The following is a 15,738-nucleotide window of genomic DNA, read 5'->3' as shown; positions in this document are numbered from 1 at the left end:
TCATCAAATGATAATGTGTCACGTAAAACCTCTTCCCCTTTAAGAATGTTTCAAAACAATCATTGTATGTAGAGGCATTGGTCCTATGTACCACTGCCTATTCAAATAAAATAGCAATGAAACAAATTAATCCGTTTTTTAAATGATACAGATTTCCTTTAATAAATAATATTAGCTACTACTTCTCCTGTTCCACAGTTTCAAGCCTGTACTTTCCGGCACAACTTAGCATGATCCTCTCACTCTTTCATGATGTACTGATATTATGTCATTCTGATTTTACTGAAAAGCTGGGGATATAGCTCAGTGGTAGAGCATTTGACTGCAGATCAAGAGGTCCCTGGTTCAAATCCGGGTGTCCCCTCAGACTATGTTGTTTGTAGTTGGGACTTTTCATCAATTCCTTTTGGATCATCTTTGACAGAGTCAGTGTTCCCTTGGATTTTGCACTTTAATAGCATTACATAGTTTGCTGCTCAAAACCTGTGAGTAAATGGAGTTTTAACACTCGGCTTTGGATTCCCTTTGGGAAATTTCTGAAAGATCATTGATCTATTTTGGAATTTGGCTCTTCCTTTTACAGCACTAAAGAAAGGGAATGGACTATGAAACAATTTGACAAATTTGTTATACTGTTTGGTGCTCTCTTGAATCGCACTAAAGAAATGGCTTAGAATACTGTGCAGCGATGCAGTCAGTCTATTTCTCATTTCACCTATGTCCTCAGTCTTACATATATTCCACCTTTTCCCTGTGCCTTAAAAGTATGTGCTTGTTTCAAGCACTTCATTTTTGTGCAACGTAGGAACTATTTAATTTCTCCTTGAAAGCTCTGCCTACGTGCAAGATGTTCAAACCCTTGTTGCAGTTGCAACAAGGCTGGTCTGAAGAATCAGGCCAGTTGCAAGCACAAAGTGGCTTTTTTTGATGTATTAAATCGAAGGTACTTGAAAGGGGTGTTTGGGTGTTCCTTCCAAATACCGAATTGTAGTGGTATGTAGAAATGTTTTTCCTCCATAATTTGGCCAAAAAACAATCATACTTCACCACCATCTCGGTGATTGTGGTAACCAATCATCAAATGATAATGTGTCACGTAAAAACCTCTTCCCCTTTAAGAATGTTTCAAAACAATCATTGTATGTAGAGGCATTGGTCTTATGTACCACTGCCTATTCAAATAAAATAGCAATGAAACAAATTAATCTGTTTTTTAAATGAGCCAGTTTTACTTTAATAAATAATATTAAGGACTACTTCTCCTGTTCCACAGTTTCAAGCCTGTACTTTCCGGCACAATTTAGCATGATCCTCTCACTCTTTCATGATGTACTGATATTATGTCATTCTGATTTTACTGTAAAGCTGGGGATGTAGCTCAGTGGTAGAGCATTTGACTGCAGATCAAGAGGTCCCTGGTTCAAATCCGTGTGTCCCCTCAGACTATTTTGATTCTGTTGTTTGTAGTTGGGACTTTTCATCAATTCCTTTTGGATCATCTTTGACAGAGTCAGTGTTCTCTTGGATATTGCACTTTAATAGCATTACATAGTTTGCTGCTCAAAATCTGTGAGTAAATGGAGTTTTAACACTCGGCTTGGTATTCCCTTTGGGAAATTTCTGAAACATCATTGATCTATTTTGGAATTTGGCTCTTCCTTTTACAGCACTAAAGAAAAGGAATGGACTATGAAACAAATTGACAAATTTGTTATACTGTTTGGTGCTCTCTTGAATCGCACTAAAGAAATGGCTTAGAATACTGTGCAGCGATGCAGTCAGTCTATTTCTCATTTCACCTGTGTCCTCAGTCTTACATATATTCCAGCTTTTCCCTGTGCATTAAAAGTATGTGCTTGTTTGAAGCACTTCATTTTTGTGCAACGTAGGAACTATTTAATTTCTCCTTGAAAGCTCTGCCTACGTGCAAGATGTTCAAACCCTCGTTGCAGTTGCAAGAAGGCTGGTCTGAAGAATCAGGCCAGTTGCAAGCACAAAGTGGCTTTTTTTGATGTATTAAATCGAAGGTACTTGAAAGGGGTGTTTGGGTGTTCCTTCCAAATACCGAATTGTAGTGGTATGTAGAAATGTTTTTCCTCCGTAATTTGGCCAAAAAACAATCATACTTCACCACCATCTCGGTGATTGTGGTAACCAATCATCAAATGATAATGTGTCACGTAAAAACCTCTTCCCCTTTAAGAATGTTTCAAAACAATCATTGTATGTAGAGGCATTGGTCTTATGTACCACTGCCTATTCAAATAAAATAGCAATGAAACAAATTAATCTGTTTTTTTAAATGATCCAGTTTTACTTTAATAAATAATATTAAGGACTACTTCTCCTGTTCCACAGTTTCAAGCCTGTACTTTCCGGCAGAACTTAGCATGATCCTCTCACTCTTTCATGATGTACTGATATTATGTCATTCTGATTTTACGGAAAAGGTGGGGATATAGCTCAGTGGTAGAGCATTTGACTGCAGATCAAGAGGTCCCTGGTTCAAATCCGGGTGTCCCCTCAGACTATTTTGATTCTATTGTTTGTAGTTGGGACTTTTCATCAATTCCTTTTGGATCATCTTTGACAGAGTCAGTGTTCCCTTGGATATTGCACTTTAATATCATTACAGAGTTTGCTGCTCAAAACCTGTGAGTAAATGCAGTTTTAACACTCGGCTTGGTGTTCCATTTGGGAACTTTCTGAAAGAATATTGAACTATTTTGGAATTTGGCTCTTCCTTTTACAGCACTAAAGAAAGGGAATGGACTATGAAATAAATTGACATTTTTGTTATACTGTTTGGTGCTTTCTTGAATCGCACTAAATAAATGGCTTAGAATACTGTGCAGCGATGCAGTCAGTCTATTTCTCATTTCACCTGTGTCCTCAGTCTTACATATATTCCACCTTTTCCCTGTGCATCCAAAGTATGTGCTTGTTTGAAGCACTTCATTTTTGTGCAACGTAGGAACTATTTAATTTCTCCTTAAATGGTCTGCCTATGTGCAAGATGTACGAACCATTGTTGCAGTTGCAAGAAGGCTGGCCTGAAGAATCAGGCCATTTGCAAGCACAAAGTGGCTTTTTCTGATGTTTTAAATCGAAGGTCCGTGAAAGGGGTGTTTGGGTGTACCTTCCAAATACCGAATTGCAGTGGTATGTAGAAATGTTTTTCCACCGTAATGTGACCCAAAACAATCATACTTCATCACCATCTGAGTGATTGTGGTAACCAAACATGAAACAATAAGGTATCCCGTAAAAACCTCTTCCCCTTTGAGAATGTTTCAAAACAAACATTTTAAGTGCAGGCATTGGTCCTATGTACCACTGCCTATTCAAATTAAATACCAATCAAACAAATACATATTTTTTTTAATGATCCATTTTTCCTTTAATAAATAATATTAAGAACTACTTCTACAGTTCCAAAGTTTCAAGGTTGTACTTTCCGGCACAACTTAGCATGATCCTCTCACTCTTTCATGATGTACTGATATATTGTCATTCTGATCTTGGCTGACAGCTGTGGATATAGCTCAGTGGTAGAGCATTTGACTGCAGATCAAGAGGTCCCTGATTCAAATCCGGGTGTCCCCTCATACTATTTTGAATCTGCTTTTGTAGTTGGGAATTTTCATGAATCCCATTTGGATCATCTTTGACATAGTCAGTGTTCCCTTGGATGTTACACTTTAATAACATTACAGTGTTGCTGATTAAAACCTTTGAGTAACTGCATTTTTTACACTGGGCTTGGTATTCCCTCTGGGAAATTTCTGAAACATCATTGATCTATTTTGGAATTCGGCTCTACCTTTCACAGCTCTAAACAAAGGGAATGGACTATGAAACCAATTGACAAATTTGTTATACTGTTTGGTGCTCTCTTGAATCGCACTAAAGAAATGGCTTAGAATACTGGGCAGCTATGCAATCAATCTATTTCTCATTACACCTGTGTCCTCAGTCTTACATATATTCCATCTCTTCTCTGTCCATACAAAGTATGTGTTTGTTTGAAGCACTTCATTTTTGTGCAACTTAGGAACTATTTAATTTCTCCTTGAAAGCGCTGCCTACGTGCAAGATGTACAAACCCTCGTTGCAGTTGCAAGAAGGCTGGTCTGAAGAATCAGGCCAGTTGCAAGCACAAAGTGGCTTTTTTTGATGTATTAAATCGAAGGTACTTGAAAGGGGTGTTTGGGTGTTCCTTCCAAATACCGAATTGTAGTGGTATGTAGAAATGTTTTTCCATCGTAATTTGGCCAAAAAACAATCATACTTCACCACCATCTCGGTGATTGTGGTAACCAATCATCAAATGATAATGTGTCACGTAAAACCTCTTCCCCTTTGAGAATGTTTCAAAACAATCATTGTATGTAGAGGCATTGGTCCTATGTACCACTGCCTATTCAAATAAAATAGCAATGAAACAAATTAATCCGTTTTTTAAATGATACAGATTTCCTTTAATAAATAATATTAGCTACTACTTCTCCTGTTCCACAGTTTCAAGCCTGTACTTTCCGGCACAACCTAGCATGATCCTCTCACTCTTTCATGATGTACTGATATTATGTCATTCTGATTTTACTGAAAAGCTGGGGATATAGCTCAGTGGTAGAGCATTTGACTGCAGATCAAGAGGTCCCTGGTTCAAATCCGGGTGTCCCCTCAGACTATTTTGATTCTGTTGTTTGTAGTTGGGACTTTTCATCAATTCCTTTTGGATCATCTTTGACAGAGTCAGTGTTCCCTTGGATTTTGCACTTTAATAGCATTACATAGTTTGCTGCTCAAAATCTGTGAGTATATGGAGTTTTAACACTCGGCTTGGTATTCCCTTTGGGAAATTTCTGAAAGATCATTGATCTATTTTGGAATTTGGCTCTTCCTTTTACAGCACTAAAGAAAGGGAATGGACTATGAAACAAATTGACAAATTTGTTATACTGTTTGGTGCTCTCTTGAATCGCACTAAAGAAATGGCTTAGAATACTCTGCAGCGATGCAGTCAGTCTATTTCTCATTTCACCTATGTCCTCAGTCTTACATATATTCCACCTTTTCCCTGTGCATTAAAAGTATGTGCTTGTTTCAAGCACTTCATTTTTGTGCAACGTAGGAACTATTTAATTTCTCCTTGAAAGCTCTGCCTACGTGCAAGATGTTCAAACCCTTGTTGCAGTTGCAACAAGGCTGGTCTGAAGAATCAGGCCAGTTGCAAGCACAAAGTGGCTTTTTTTATGTATTAAATCGAAGGTACTTGAAAGGGGTGTTTGGGTGTTCCTTCCAAATACCGAATTGTAGTGGTATGTAGAAATGTTTTTCCTCCGTAATTTGGCCAAAAAACAATCATACTTCACCACCATCTCGGTGATTGTGGTAACCAATCATCAAATGATAATGTGTCACGTAAAAACCTCTTCCCCTTTAAGAATGTTTCAAAACAATCATTGTATGTAGAGGCATTGGTCTTATGTACCACTGCTTATTCAAATAAAATATCAATGAAACAAATTAATCCGTCTTTTAAATGATCCAGTTTTACTTTAATAAATAATATTAACTACTACTTCTCCTGTTCCACAGTTTCAAGCCTGTACTTTCCGGCACAACTTAGCATGATCCTCTCACTCTTTCATGATGTACTGATATTATGCCATTCTGATTTTACTGAAAAGCAGGGGATATAGCTCAGTGGTAGAGCATTTGACTGCAGATCAAGAGGTCCCTGTTTCAAATCCGGGTGTCCCCTCAGACTATTTTGATTCTATTGTTTGTAGTTGGGACTTTTCATCAATTCCTTTTGGATCATCTTTGACAGAGTCAGTGTTCCCTTGGATATTGCACTTTAATATCATTACAGAGTTTGCTGCTCAAAACCTGTGAGTAAATGCAGTTTTAACACTCGGCTTGGTGTTCCATTTGGGAACTTTCTGAAAGAATATTGAACTATTTTGGAATTTGGCTCTTCCTTTTACAGCACTAAAGAAAGGGAATGGACTATGAAATAAATTGACATTTTTGTTATACTGTTTGGTGCTTTCTTGAATCGCACTAAAGAAATGGCTTAGAATACTGTGCAGCGATGCAGTCAGTCTATTTCTCATTTCACCTGTGTCCTCAGTCTTACATATATTCCACCTTTTCCCTGTGCATCCAAAGTATGTGCTTGTTTGAAGCACTTCATTTTTGTGCAATGTAGGAACTATTTAATTTCTCCTTAAATGGTCTGCCTATGTGCAAGATGTACGAACCATTGTTGCAGTTGCAAGAAGGCTGGCCTGAAGAATCAGGCCATTTGCAAGCACAAAGTGGCTTTTTCTGATGTTTTAAATCGAAGGTCCGTGAAAGGGGTATTTGGGTGTACCTTCCAAATACCGAATTGCAGTGGTATGTAGAAATGTTTTTCCACCGTAATGTGACCCAAAACAATCATACTTCATCACCATCTGAGTGATTGTGGTAACCAAACATGAAACAATAAGGTATCCCGTAAAAACCTCTTCCCCTTTGAGAATGTTTCAAAACAAACATTTTAAGTGCAGGCATTGGTCCTATATACCACTGCCTATTCAAATTAAATACCAATCAAACAAATACATATTTTTTTTTAATGATCCATTTTTCCTTTAATAAATAATATTAAGAACTACTTCTACAGTTCCAAAGTTTCAAGGTTGTACTTTCCGGCACAACTTAGCATGATCCTCTCACTCTTTCATGATGTACTGATATTATGTCATTCTGATTTTACTGAAAAGGTGGGGATATAACTCAGTGGTAGAGCATTTGACTGCAGATCAAGAGGTCCCTGGTTCAAATCCGGGTGTCCCCTCAGACTATTTTGATTCTATTGTTTGTAGTTGGGACTTTTCATCAATTCCTTTTGGATCATCTTTGACAGAGTCAGTGTTCCCTTGGATATTGCACTTTAATATCATTACAGAGTTTGCTGCTCAAAACCTGTGAGTAAATGCAGTTTTAACACTCGGCTTGGTGTTCCATTTGGGAACTTTCTGAAAGAATATTGAACTATTTTGGAATTTGGCTCTTCCTTTTACAGCACTAAAGAAAGGGAATGGACTATGAAATAAATTGACATTTTTGTTATACTGTTTGGTGCTTTCTTGAATCGCACTAAAGAAATGGCTTAGAATACTGTGCAGCGATGCAGTCAGTCTATTTCTCATTTCACCTGTGTCCTCAGTCTTACATATATTCCATCTCTTCTCTGTCCATACAAAGTATGTGTTTGTTTGAAGCACTTCATTTTTGTGCAACGTAGGAACTATTTAATTTCTCCTTGAAAGCTCTGCCTACGTGCAAGATGTTCAAACCCTCGTTGCAGTTGCAAGAAGGCTGGTCTGAAGAATCAGGCCAGTTGCAAGCACAAAGTGGCTTTTTTTGATGTATTAAATCGAAGGTACTTGAAAGGGGTGTTTGGGTGTTCCTTCCAAATACCGAATTGTAGTGGTATGTAGAAATGTTTTTCCTCCGTAATTTGGCCAAAAAACAATCATACTTCACCACCATCTCGGTGATTGTGGTAACCAATCATCAAATGATAATGTGTCACGTAAAACCTCTTCCCCTTTAAGAATGTTTCAAAACAATCATTGTATGTAGAGGCATTGGTCCTATGTACCACTGCCTATTCAAATAAAATAGCAATGAAACAAATTAATCAGTTTTTTAAATGATACAGATTTCCTTTAATAAATAATATTAGCTACTACTTCTCCTGTTCCACAGTTTCAAGCCTGTACTTTCCGGCACAACCTAGCATGATCCTCTCACTCTTTCATGATGTACTGATATTATGTCATTCTGATTTTACTGAAAAGCTGGGGATATAGCTCAGTGGTAGAGCATTTGACTGCAGATCAAGAGGTCCCTGGTTCAAATCCGGGTGTCCCCTCAGACTATTTTGATTCTGTTGTTTGTAGTTGGGACTTTTCATCAATTCCTTTTGGATCATCTTTGACAGAGTCAGTGTTCCCTTGGATTTTGCACTTTAATAGCATTACATAGTTTGCTGCTCAAAATCTGTGAGTATATGGAGTTTTAACACTCGGCTTGGTATTCCCTTTGGGAAATTTCTGAAAGATCATTGATCTATTTTGGAATTTGGCTCTTCCTTTTACAGCACTAAAGAAAGGGAATGGACTATGAAACAAATTGACAAATTTGTTATACTGTTTGGTGCTCTCTTGAATCGCACTAAAGAAATGGCTTAGAATACTGTGCAGCGATGCAGTCAGTCTATTTCTCATTTCACCTATGTCCTCAGTCTTACATATATTCCACCTTTTCCCTGTGCATTAAAAGTATGTGCTTGTTTCAAGCACTTCATTTTTGTGCAACGTAGGAACTATTTAATTTCTCCTTGAAAGCTCTGCCTACGTGCAAGATGTTCAAACCCTTGTTGCAGTTGCAACAAGGCTGGTCTGAAGAATCAGGCCAGTTGCAAGCACAAAGTGGCTTTTTTTTATGTATTATATCGAAGGTACTTGAAAGGGGTGTTTGGGTGTTCCTTCCAAATACCGAATTGTAGTGGTATGTAGAAAAGTTTTTTCCTCCGTAATTTGGCCAAAAAACAATCATACTTCACCACCATCTCGGTGATTGTGGTAACCAATCATCAAATGATAATGTGTCACGTAAAAACCTCTTCCCCTTTAAGAATGTTTCAAAACAATCATTGTATGTAGAAGCATTGGTCTTATGTACCACTGCTTATTCAAATAAAATATCAATGAAACAAATTAATCCGTCTTTTAAATGATCCAGTTTTACTTTAATAAATAATATTAACTACTACTTCTCCTGTTCCACAGTTTCAAGCCTGTACTTTCCGGCACAACTTAGCATGATCCTCTCACTCTTTCATGATGTACTGATATTATGTCATTCTGATTTTACTGAAAAGCAGGGGATATAGCTCAGTGGTAGAGCATTTGACTGCAGATCAAGAGGTCCCTAGTTCAAATCCGGGTGTCCCCTCAGACTATTTTGATTCTGTTGTTTGTAGTTGGGACTTTTCATCAATTCCTTTTGGATCATCTTTGACAGAGTCAGTGTTCCCTTGGATATTGCACTTTAATATCATTACAGAGTTTGCTGCTCAAAACCTGTGAGTAAATGCAGTTTTAACACTCGGCTTGGTGTTCCATTTGGGAACTTTCTGAAAGATCATTGATCTATTTTGGAATTTGGCTCTTCCTTTTACAGCACTAAAGAAAGGGAATGGACTATGAAATAAATTGACAAATTTTTTATACTGTTTGGTGCTTTCTTGAATCGCACTAAAGAAATGGCTTAGAATACTGTGCAGCGATGCAGTCAGTCTATTTCTCATTTCACCTGTGTCCTCAGTCTTACATATATTCCACCTTTTCCCTGTGCATCCAAAGTATGTGCTTGTTTGAAGCACTTCATTTTTGTGCAACGTAGGAACTATTTAATTTCTCCTTAAATGCTCTGCCTACGTGCAAGATGTACGAACCATTGTTGCAGTTGCAAGAAGGCTGGCCTGAAGAATCAGGCCATTTGCAAGCACAAAGTGGCTTTTTCTGATGTTTTAAATCGAAGGTCCGTGAAAGGGGTGTTTGGGTGTACCTTCCAAATACCGAATTGCAGTGGTATGTAGAAATGTTTTTCCACCGTAATGTGACCCAAAACAATCATACTTCATCACCATCTGAGTGATTGTGGTAACCAAACATGAAACAATAAGGTATCCCGTAAAAACCTCTTCCCCTTTGAGAATGTTTCAAAACCAACATTTTAAGTGCAGGCATTGGTCCTATGTACCACTGCCTATTCAAATAAAATACCAATCAAACAAATACATATATTTTTTTTAATGATCCATTTTTCCTTTAATAAATAATATTAAGAACTACTTCTACAGTTCCACAGTTTCAAGGTTGTACTTTCCGGCACAACTTAGCATGATCCTCCTACTCTTTCATGATGTACTGATATATTGTCATTCTGATCTTGGTTGACAGCTGGAGATATAGCTCAGTGGTAGAGCATTTGACTGCAGATCAAGAGGTCCCTGGTTCAAATCCGGGTGTCCCCTCATACTATTTTGAATCTGCTGTTTGTAGTTGGGAATTTTCATGAATCCCATTTGGATCATCTTTGACAGAGTCAGTGTTCCCTTGGATGTTACACTTTAATACCATTACAGTGTTGCTGAATAAAACTTGAGAGTAACTGCATTTTTTACACTGGGCTTGGTATTCCCTATGGGAAATTTCTGAAATATCATTGATCTATTTTGGAATTCGGCTCTACCTTTCACAGCTCTAAACACAGGGAATGGACTATGAAACCAATTGACAAATTTGTTATACTGTTTGGTGCTCTCTTGAATCGCACTAAAGAAATGGCTTAGAATACTGGGCAGCTATGCAATCAATCTATTTCTCATTACACCTGTGTCCTCAGTCTTACATATATTCCATCTCTTCTCTGTCCATACAAAGTATGTGTTTGTTTGAAGCACTTCATTTTTGTGCAACTTAGGAACTATTTAATTTCTCCTTGAAAGCTCTGCCTACGTGCAAGATGTACAAACCCTCGTTGCAGTTGCAAGAAGGCTGGTCTGAAGAATCAGGCCAGTTGCAAGCACAAAGTGGCTTTTTTTGATGTATTAAATCGAAGGTACTTAAAAGCGGTGTTTGGGTGTTCCTTCCAAATACCGAATTGTAGTGGTATGTAGAAATGTTTTTCCATCGTAATTTGGCCAAAAAACAATCATACTTTACCACCATCTCGGTGATTGTGGTAACCAATCATCAAATGATAATGTGTCACGTAAAAACCTCTTCCCCTTTAAGAATGTTTCAAAACAATCATTGTATGTAGAGGCATTGGTCCTATGTACCACTGCCTATTCAAATAAAATAGCAATGAAACAAATTAATCCGTTTTTTAAATGATACAGATTTCCTTTAATAAATAATATTAACTACTACTTCTCCTGTTCCACAGTTTCAAGCCTGTACTTTCCGGCACAACTTAGCATGATCCTCTCACTCTTTCATGATGTACTGATATTATGTCATTCTGATTTTACTGAGAAGCTGGGGATATACCTCAGTGGTAGAGCATTTGACTGCAGATCAAGAGGTCCCTGGTTCAAATCTGTGTGTCCCCTCAGACTATTTTGATTCTGTTGTTTGTAGTTGGGACTTTTCATCAATTCCTTTTGGATCATCTTTGACAGAGTCAGTGTTCTCTTGGATATTGCACTTTAATAGCATTACATAGTTTGCTGCTCAAAACCTGTGAGTAAATGGAGTTTTAACACTCGGCTTGGTATTCCCTTTGGGAAATTTCTGAAAGATCATTGATCTATTTTGGAATTTGGCTCTTCCTTTTACAGCACTAAAGAAAAGGAATGGACTATGAAACAAATTGACAAATTTGTTATACTGTTTGGTGCTCTCTTGAATCGCACTAAAGAAATGGCTTAGAATACTGTGCAGCGATGCAGTCAGTCTATTTCTCATTTCACCTGTGTCCTCAGTCTTACATATATTCCAGCTTTTCCCTGTGCATTAAAAGTATGTGCTTGTTTGAAGCACTTCATTTTTGTGCAACGTAGGAACTATTTAATTTCTCCTTGAAAGCTCTGCCTACGTGCAAGATGTTCAAACCCTCGTTGCAGTTGCAGGAAGGCTGTTCTGAAGAATCAGGCCAGTTGCAAGCACAAAGTGGCTTTTTTTGATGTATTAAATCGAAGGTACTTGAAAGGGGTGTTTGGGTGTTCCTTCCAAATACCGAATTGTAGTGGTATGTAGAAATGTTTTTCCTCCGTAATTTGGCCAAAAAACAATCATACTTCACCACCATCTCGGTGATTGTGGTAACCAATCATCAAATGATAATGTGTCACGTAAAAACCTCTTCCCCTTTAAGAATGTTTCAAAACAATCATTGTATGTAGAGGCATTGGTCTTATGTACCACTGCCTATTCAAAGAAAATAGCAATGAAACAAATTAATCTGTTTTTTTAAATGATCCAGTTTTACTTTAATAAATAATATTAAGGACTACTTCTCCTGTTCCACAGTTTCAAGCCTGTACTTTCCGGCACAACTTAGCATGATCCTCTCACTCTTTCATGATGTACTGATATTATGTCATTCTGATTTTACTGAAAAGCAGGGGATATAGCTCAGTGGTAGAGCATTTGACTGCAGATCAAGAGGTCCCTGGTTCAAATCCGGGTGTCCCCTCAGACTATTTTGATTCTATTGTTTGTAGTTGGGACTTTTCATCAATTCCTTTTGGATCATCTTTGACAGAGTCAGTGTTCCCTTGGATATTGCACTTTAATATCATTACAGAGTTTGCTGCTCAAAACCTGTGAGTAAATGCAGTTTTAACACTCGGCTTGGTGTTCCATTTGGGAACTTTCTGAAAGAATATTGAACTATTTTGGAATTTGGCTCTTCCTTTTACAGCACTAAAGAAAGGGAATGGACTATGAAATAAATTGACATTTTTGTTATACTGTTTGGTGCTTTCTTGAATCGCACTAAAGAAATGGCTTAGAATACTGTGCAGCGATGCAGTCAGTCTATTTCTCATTTCACCTGTGTCCTCAGTCTTACATATATTCCACCTTTTCCCTGTGCATCCAAAGTATGTGCTTGTTTGAAGCACTTCATTTTTGTGCAATGTAGGAACTATTTAATTTCTCCTTAAATGGTCTGCCTATGTGCAAGATGTACGAACCATTGTTGCAGTTGCAAGAAGGCTGGCCTGAAGAATCAGGCCATTTGCAAGCACAAAGTGGCTTTTTCTGATGTTTTAAATCGAAGGTCCGTGAAAGGGGTATTTGGGTGTACCTTCCAAATACCGAATTGCAGTGGTATGTAGAAATGTTTTTCCACCGTAATGTGACCCAAAACAATCATACTTCATCACCATCTGAGTGATTGTGGTAACCAAACATGAAACAATAAGGTATCCCGTAAAAACCTCTTCCCCTTTGAGAATGTTTCAAAACAAACATTTTAAGTGCAGGCATTGGTCCTATATACCACTGCCTATTCAAATTAAATACCAATCAAACAAATACATATTTTTTTTTAATGATCCATTTTTCCTTTAATAAATAATATTAAGAACTACTTCTACAGTTCCAAAGTTTCAAGGTTGTACTTTCCGGCACAACTTAGCATGATCCTCTCACTCTTTCATGATGTACTGATATTATGTCATTCTGATTTTACTGAAAAGGTGGGGATATAACTCAGTGGTAGAGCATTTGACTGCAGATCAAGAGGTCCCTGGTTCAAATCCGGGTGTCCCCTCAGACTATTTTGATTCTATTGTTTGTAGTTGGGACTTTTCATCAATTCCTTTTGGATCATCTTTGACAGAGTCAGTGTTCCTTTGGATATTGCACTTTAATATCATTACAGAGTTTGCTGCTCAAAACCTGTGAGTAAATGCAGTTTTAACACTCGGCTTGGTGTTCCATTTGGGAACTTTCTGAAAGAATATTGAACTATTTTGGAATTTGGCTCTTCCTTTTACAGCACTAAAGAAAGGGAATGGACTATGAAATAAATTGACATTTTTGTTATACTGTTTGGTGCTTTCTTGAATCGCACTAAAGAAATGGCTTAGAATACTGTGCAGCGATGCAGTCAGTCTATTTCTCATTTCACCTGTGTCCTCAGTCTTACATATATTCCATCTCTTCTCTGTCCATACAAAGTATGTGTTTGTTTGAAGCACTTCATTTTTGTGCAACGTAGGAACTATTTAATTTCTCCTTGAAAGCTCTGCCTACGTGCAAGATGTTCAAACCCTCGTTGCAGTTGCAAGAAGGCTGGTCTGAAGAATCAGGCCAGTTGCAAGCACAAAGTGGCTTTTTTTGATGTATTAAATCGAAGGTACTTGAAAGGGGTGTTTGGGTGTTCCTTCCAAATACCGAATTGTAGTGGTATGTAGAAATGTTTTTCCTCCGTAATTTGGCCAAAAAACAATCATACTTCACCACCATCTCGGTGATTGTGGTAACCAATCATCAAATGATAATGTGTCACGTAAAACCTCTTCCCCTTTAAGAATGTTTCAAAACAATCATTGTATGTAGAGGCATTGGTCCTATGTACCACTGCCTATTCAAATAAAATAGCAATGAAACAAATTAATCAGTTTTTTAAATGATACAGATTTCCTTTAATAAATAATATTAGCTACTACTTCTCCTGTTCCACAGTTTCAAGCCTGTACTTTCCGGCACAACCTAGCATGATCCTCTCACTCTTTCATGATGTACTGATATTATGTCATTCTGATTTTACTCAAAAGCTGGGGATATAGCTCAGTGGTAGAGCATTTGACTGCAGATCAAGAGGTCCCTGGTTCAAATCCGGGTGTCCCCTCAGACTATTTTGATTCTGTTGTTTGTAGTTGGGACTTTTCATCAATTCCTTTTGGATCATCTTTGACAGAGTCAGTGTTCCCTTGGATTTTGCACTTTAATAGCATTACATAGTTTGCTGCTCAAAATCTGTGAGTATATGGAGTTTTAACACTCGGCTTGGTATTCCCTTTGGGAAATTTCTGAAAGATCATTGATCTATTTTGGAATTTGGCTCTTCCTTTTACAGCACTAAAGAAAGGGAATGGACTATGAAACAAATTGACAAATTTGTTATACTGTTTGGTGCTCTCTTGAATCGCACTAAAGAAATGGCTTAGAATACTGTGCAGCGATGCAGTCAGTCTATTTCTCATTTCACCTATGTCCTCAGTCTTACATATATTCCACCTTTTCCCTGTGCATTAAAAGTATGTGCTTGTTTCAAGCACTTGATTTTTGTGCAACGTAGGAACTATTTAATTTCTCCTTGAAAGCTCTGCCTACGTGCAAGATGTTCAAACCCTTGTTGCAGTTGCAACAAGGCTGGTCTGAAGAATCAGGCCAGTTGCAAGCACAAAGTGGCTTTTTTTTATGTATTATATCGAAGGTACTTGAAAGGGGTGTTTGGGTGTTCCTTCCAAATACCGAATTGTAGTGGTATGTAGAAAAGTTTTTTCCTCCGTAATTTGGCCAAAAAACAATCATACTTCACCACCATCTCGGTGATTGTGGTAACCAATCATCAAATGATAATGTGTCACGTAAAAACCTCTTCCCCTTTAAGAATGTTTCAAAACAATCATTGTATGTAGAGGCATTGGTCTTATGTACCACTGCTTATTCAAATAAAATATCAATGAAACAAATTAATCCGTCTTTTAAATGATCCAGTTTTACTTTAATAAATAATATTAACTACTACTTCTCCTGTTCCACAGTTTCAAGCCTGTACTTTCCGGCACAACTTAGCATGATCCTCTCACTCTTTCATGATGTACTGATATTATGTCATTCTGATTTTACTGAAAAGCAGGGGATATAGCTCAGTGGTAGAGCATTTGACTGCAGATCAAGAGGTCCCTAGTTCAAATCCGGGTGTCCCCTCAGACTATTTTGATTCTGTTGTTTGTAGTTGGGACTTTTCATCAATTCCTTTTGGATCATCTTTGACAGAGTCAGTGTTCCCTTGGATATTGCACTTTAATATCATTACAGAGTTTGCTGCTCAAAACCTGTGAGTAAATGCAGTTTTAACACTCGGCTTGGTGTTCCATTTGGGAACTTTCTGAAAGATCATTGATCTATTTTGGAATTTGGC

General features: G+C 37.6%; 14 non-coding genes across 14 annotated transcripts; all 14 read left to right on the top strand.

Annotated features, from left to right (window-relative positions):
- The first annotated feature begins 292 nt into the window (after positions 1-292).
- Positions 293-364, top strand: TRNAC-GCA (transfer RNA cysteine (anticodon GCA)). Its single transcript has one exon. It is a non-coding gene; the product is annotated as a tRNA-Cys (tRNA).
- Positions 365-1,367: 1,003 nt separating this feature from the next.
- Positions 1,368-1,439, top strand: TRNAC-GCA (transfer RNA cysteine (anticodon GCA)). The gene has a single exon. It is a non-coding gene; the product is annotated as a tRNA-Cys (tRNA).
- Positions 1,440-2,452: 1,013 nt separating this feature from the next.
- On the top strand, positions 2,453-2,524 carry TRNAC-GCA (transfer RNA cysteine (anticodon GCA)). Its single transcript has one exon. It is a non-coding gene; the product is annotated as a tRNA-Cys (tRNA).
- A 1,010-nt stretch (positions 2,525-3,534) lies between these two features.
- On the top strand, positions 3,535-3,606 carry TRNAC-GCA (transfer RNA cysteine (anticodon GCA)). The gene has a single exon. It is a non-coding gene; the product is annotated as a tRNA-Cys (tRNA).
- Positions 3,607-4,615: 1,009 nt separating this feature from the next.
- On the top strand, positions 4,616-4,687 carry TRNAC-GCA (transfer RNA cysteine (anticodon GCA)). The gene has a single exon. It is a non-coding gene; the product is annotated as a tRNA-Cys (tRNA).
- Positions 4,688-5,698: 1,011 nt separating this feature from the next.
- On the top strand, positions 5,699-5,770 carry TRNAC-GCA (transfer RNA cysteine (anticodon GCA)). The gene has a single exon. It is a non-coding gene; the product is annotated as a tRNA-Cys (tRNA).
- Positions 5,771-6,781: 1,011 nt separating this feature from the next.
- On the top strand, positions 6,782-6,853 carry TRNAC-GCA (transfer RNA cysteine (anticodon GCA)). The gene has a single exon. It is a non-coding gene; the product is annotated as a tRNA-Cys (tRNA).
- A 1,011-nt stretch (positions 6,854-7,864) lies between these two features.
- TRNAC-GCA (transfer RNA cysteine (anticodon GCA)) lies at positions 7,865-7,936 on the top strand. Its single transcript has one exon. It is a non-coding gene; the product is annotated as a tRNA-Cys (tRNA).
- A 1,013-nt stretch (positions 7,937-8,949) lies between these two features.
- On the top strand, positions 8,950-9,021 carry TRNAC-GCA (transfer RNA cysteine (anticodon GCA)). Its single transcript has one exon. It is a non-coding gene; the product is annotated as a tRNA-Cys (tRNA).
- A 1,012-nt stretch (positions 9,022-10,033) lies between these two features.
- On the top strand, positions 10,034-10,105 carry TRNAC-GCA (transfer RNA cysteine (anticodon GCA)). Its single transcript has one exon. It is a non-coding gene; the product is annotated as a tRNA-Cys (tRNA).
- Positions 10,106-12,201: 2,096 nt separating this feature from the next.
- TRNAC-GCA (transfer RNA cysteine (anticodon GCA)) lies at positions 12,202-12,273 on the top strand. The gene has a single exon. It is a non-coding gene; the product is annotated as a tRNA-Cys (tRNA).
- A 1,011-nt stretch (positions 12,274-13,284) lies between these two features.
- On the top strand, positions 13,285-13,356 carry TRNAC-GCA (transfer RNA cysteine (anticodon GCA)). The gene has a single exon. It is a non-coding gene; the product is annotated as a tRNA-Cys (tRNA).
- Positions 13,357-14,367: 1,011 nt separating this feature from the next.
- TRNAC-GCA (transfer RNA cysteine (anticodon GCA)) lies at positions 14,368-14,439 on the top strand. Its single transcript has one exon. It is a non-coding gene; the product is annotated as a tRNA-Cys (tRNA).
- A 1,013-nt stretch (positions 14,440-15,452) lies between these two features.
- On the top strand, positions 15,453-15,524 carry TRNAC-GCA (transfer RNA cysteine (anticodon GCA)). Its single transcript has one exon. It is a non-coding gene; the product is annotated as a tRNA-Cys (tRNA).
- The last annotated feature ends 214 nt before the right edge of the window (positions 15,525-15,738 follow it).

The sequence above is a fragment of the Lissotriton vulgaris genome, chromosome 1_1 (genome assembly GCF_964263255.1).
Source record: "Lissotriton vulgaris chromosome 1_1, aLisVul1.2, whole genome shotgun sequence".
Taxonomy (NCBI): domain Eukaryota; kingdom Metazoa; phylum Chordata; class Amphibia; order Caudata; family Salamandridae; genus Lissotriton; species Lissotriton vulgaris.
This window is presented reverse-complemented; position numbering and strand designations above follow the sequence as displayed.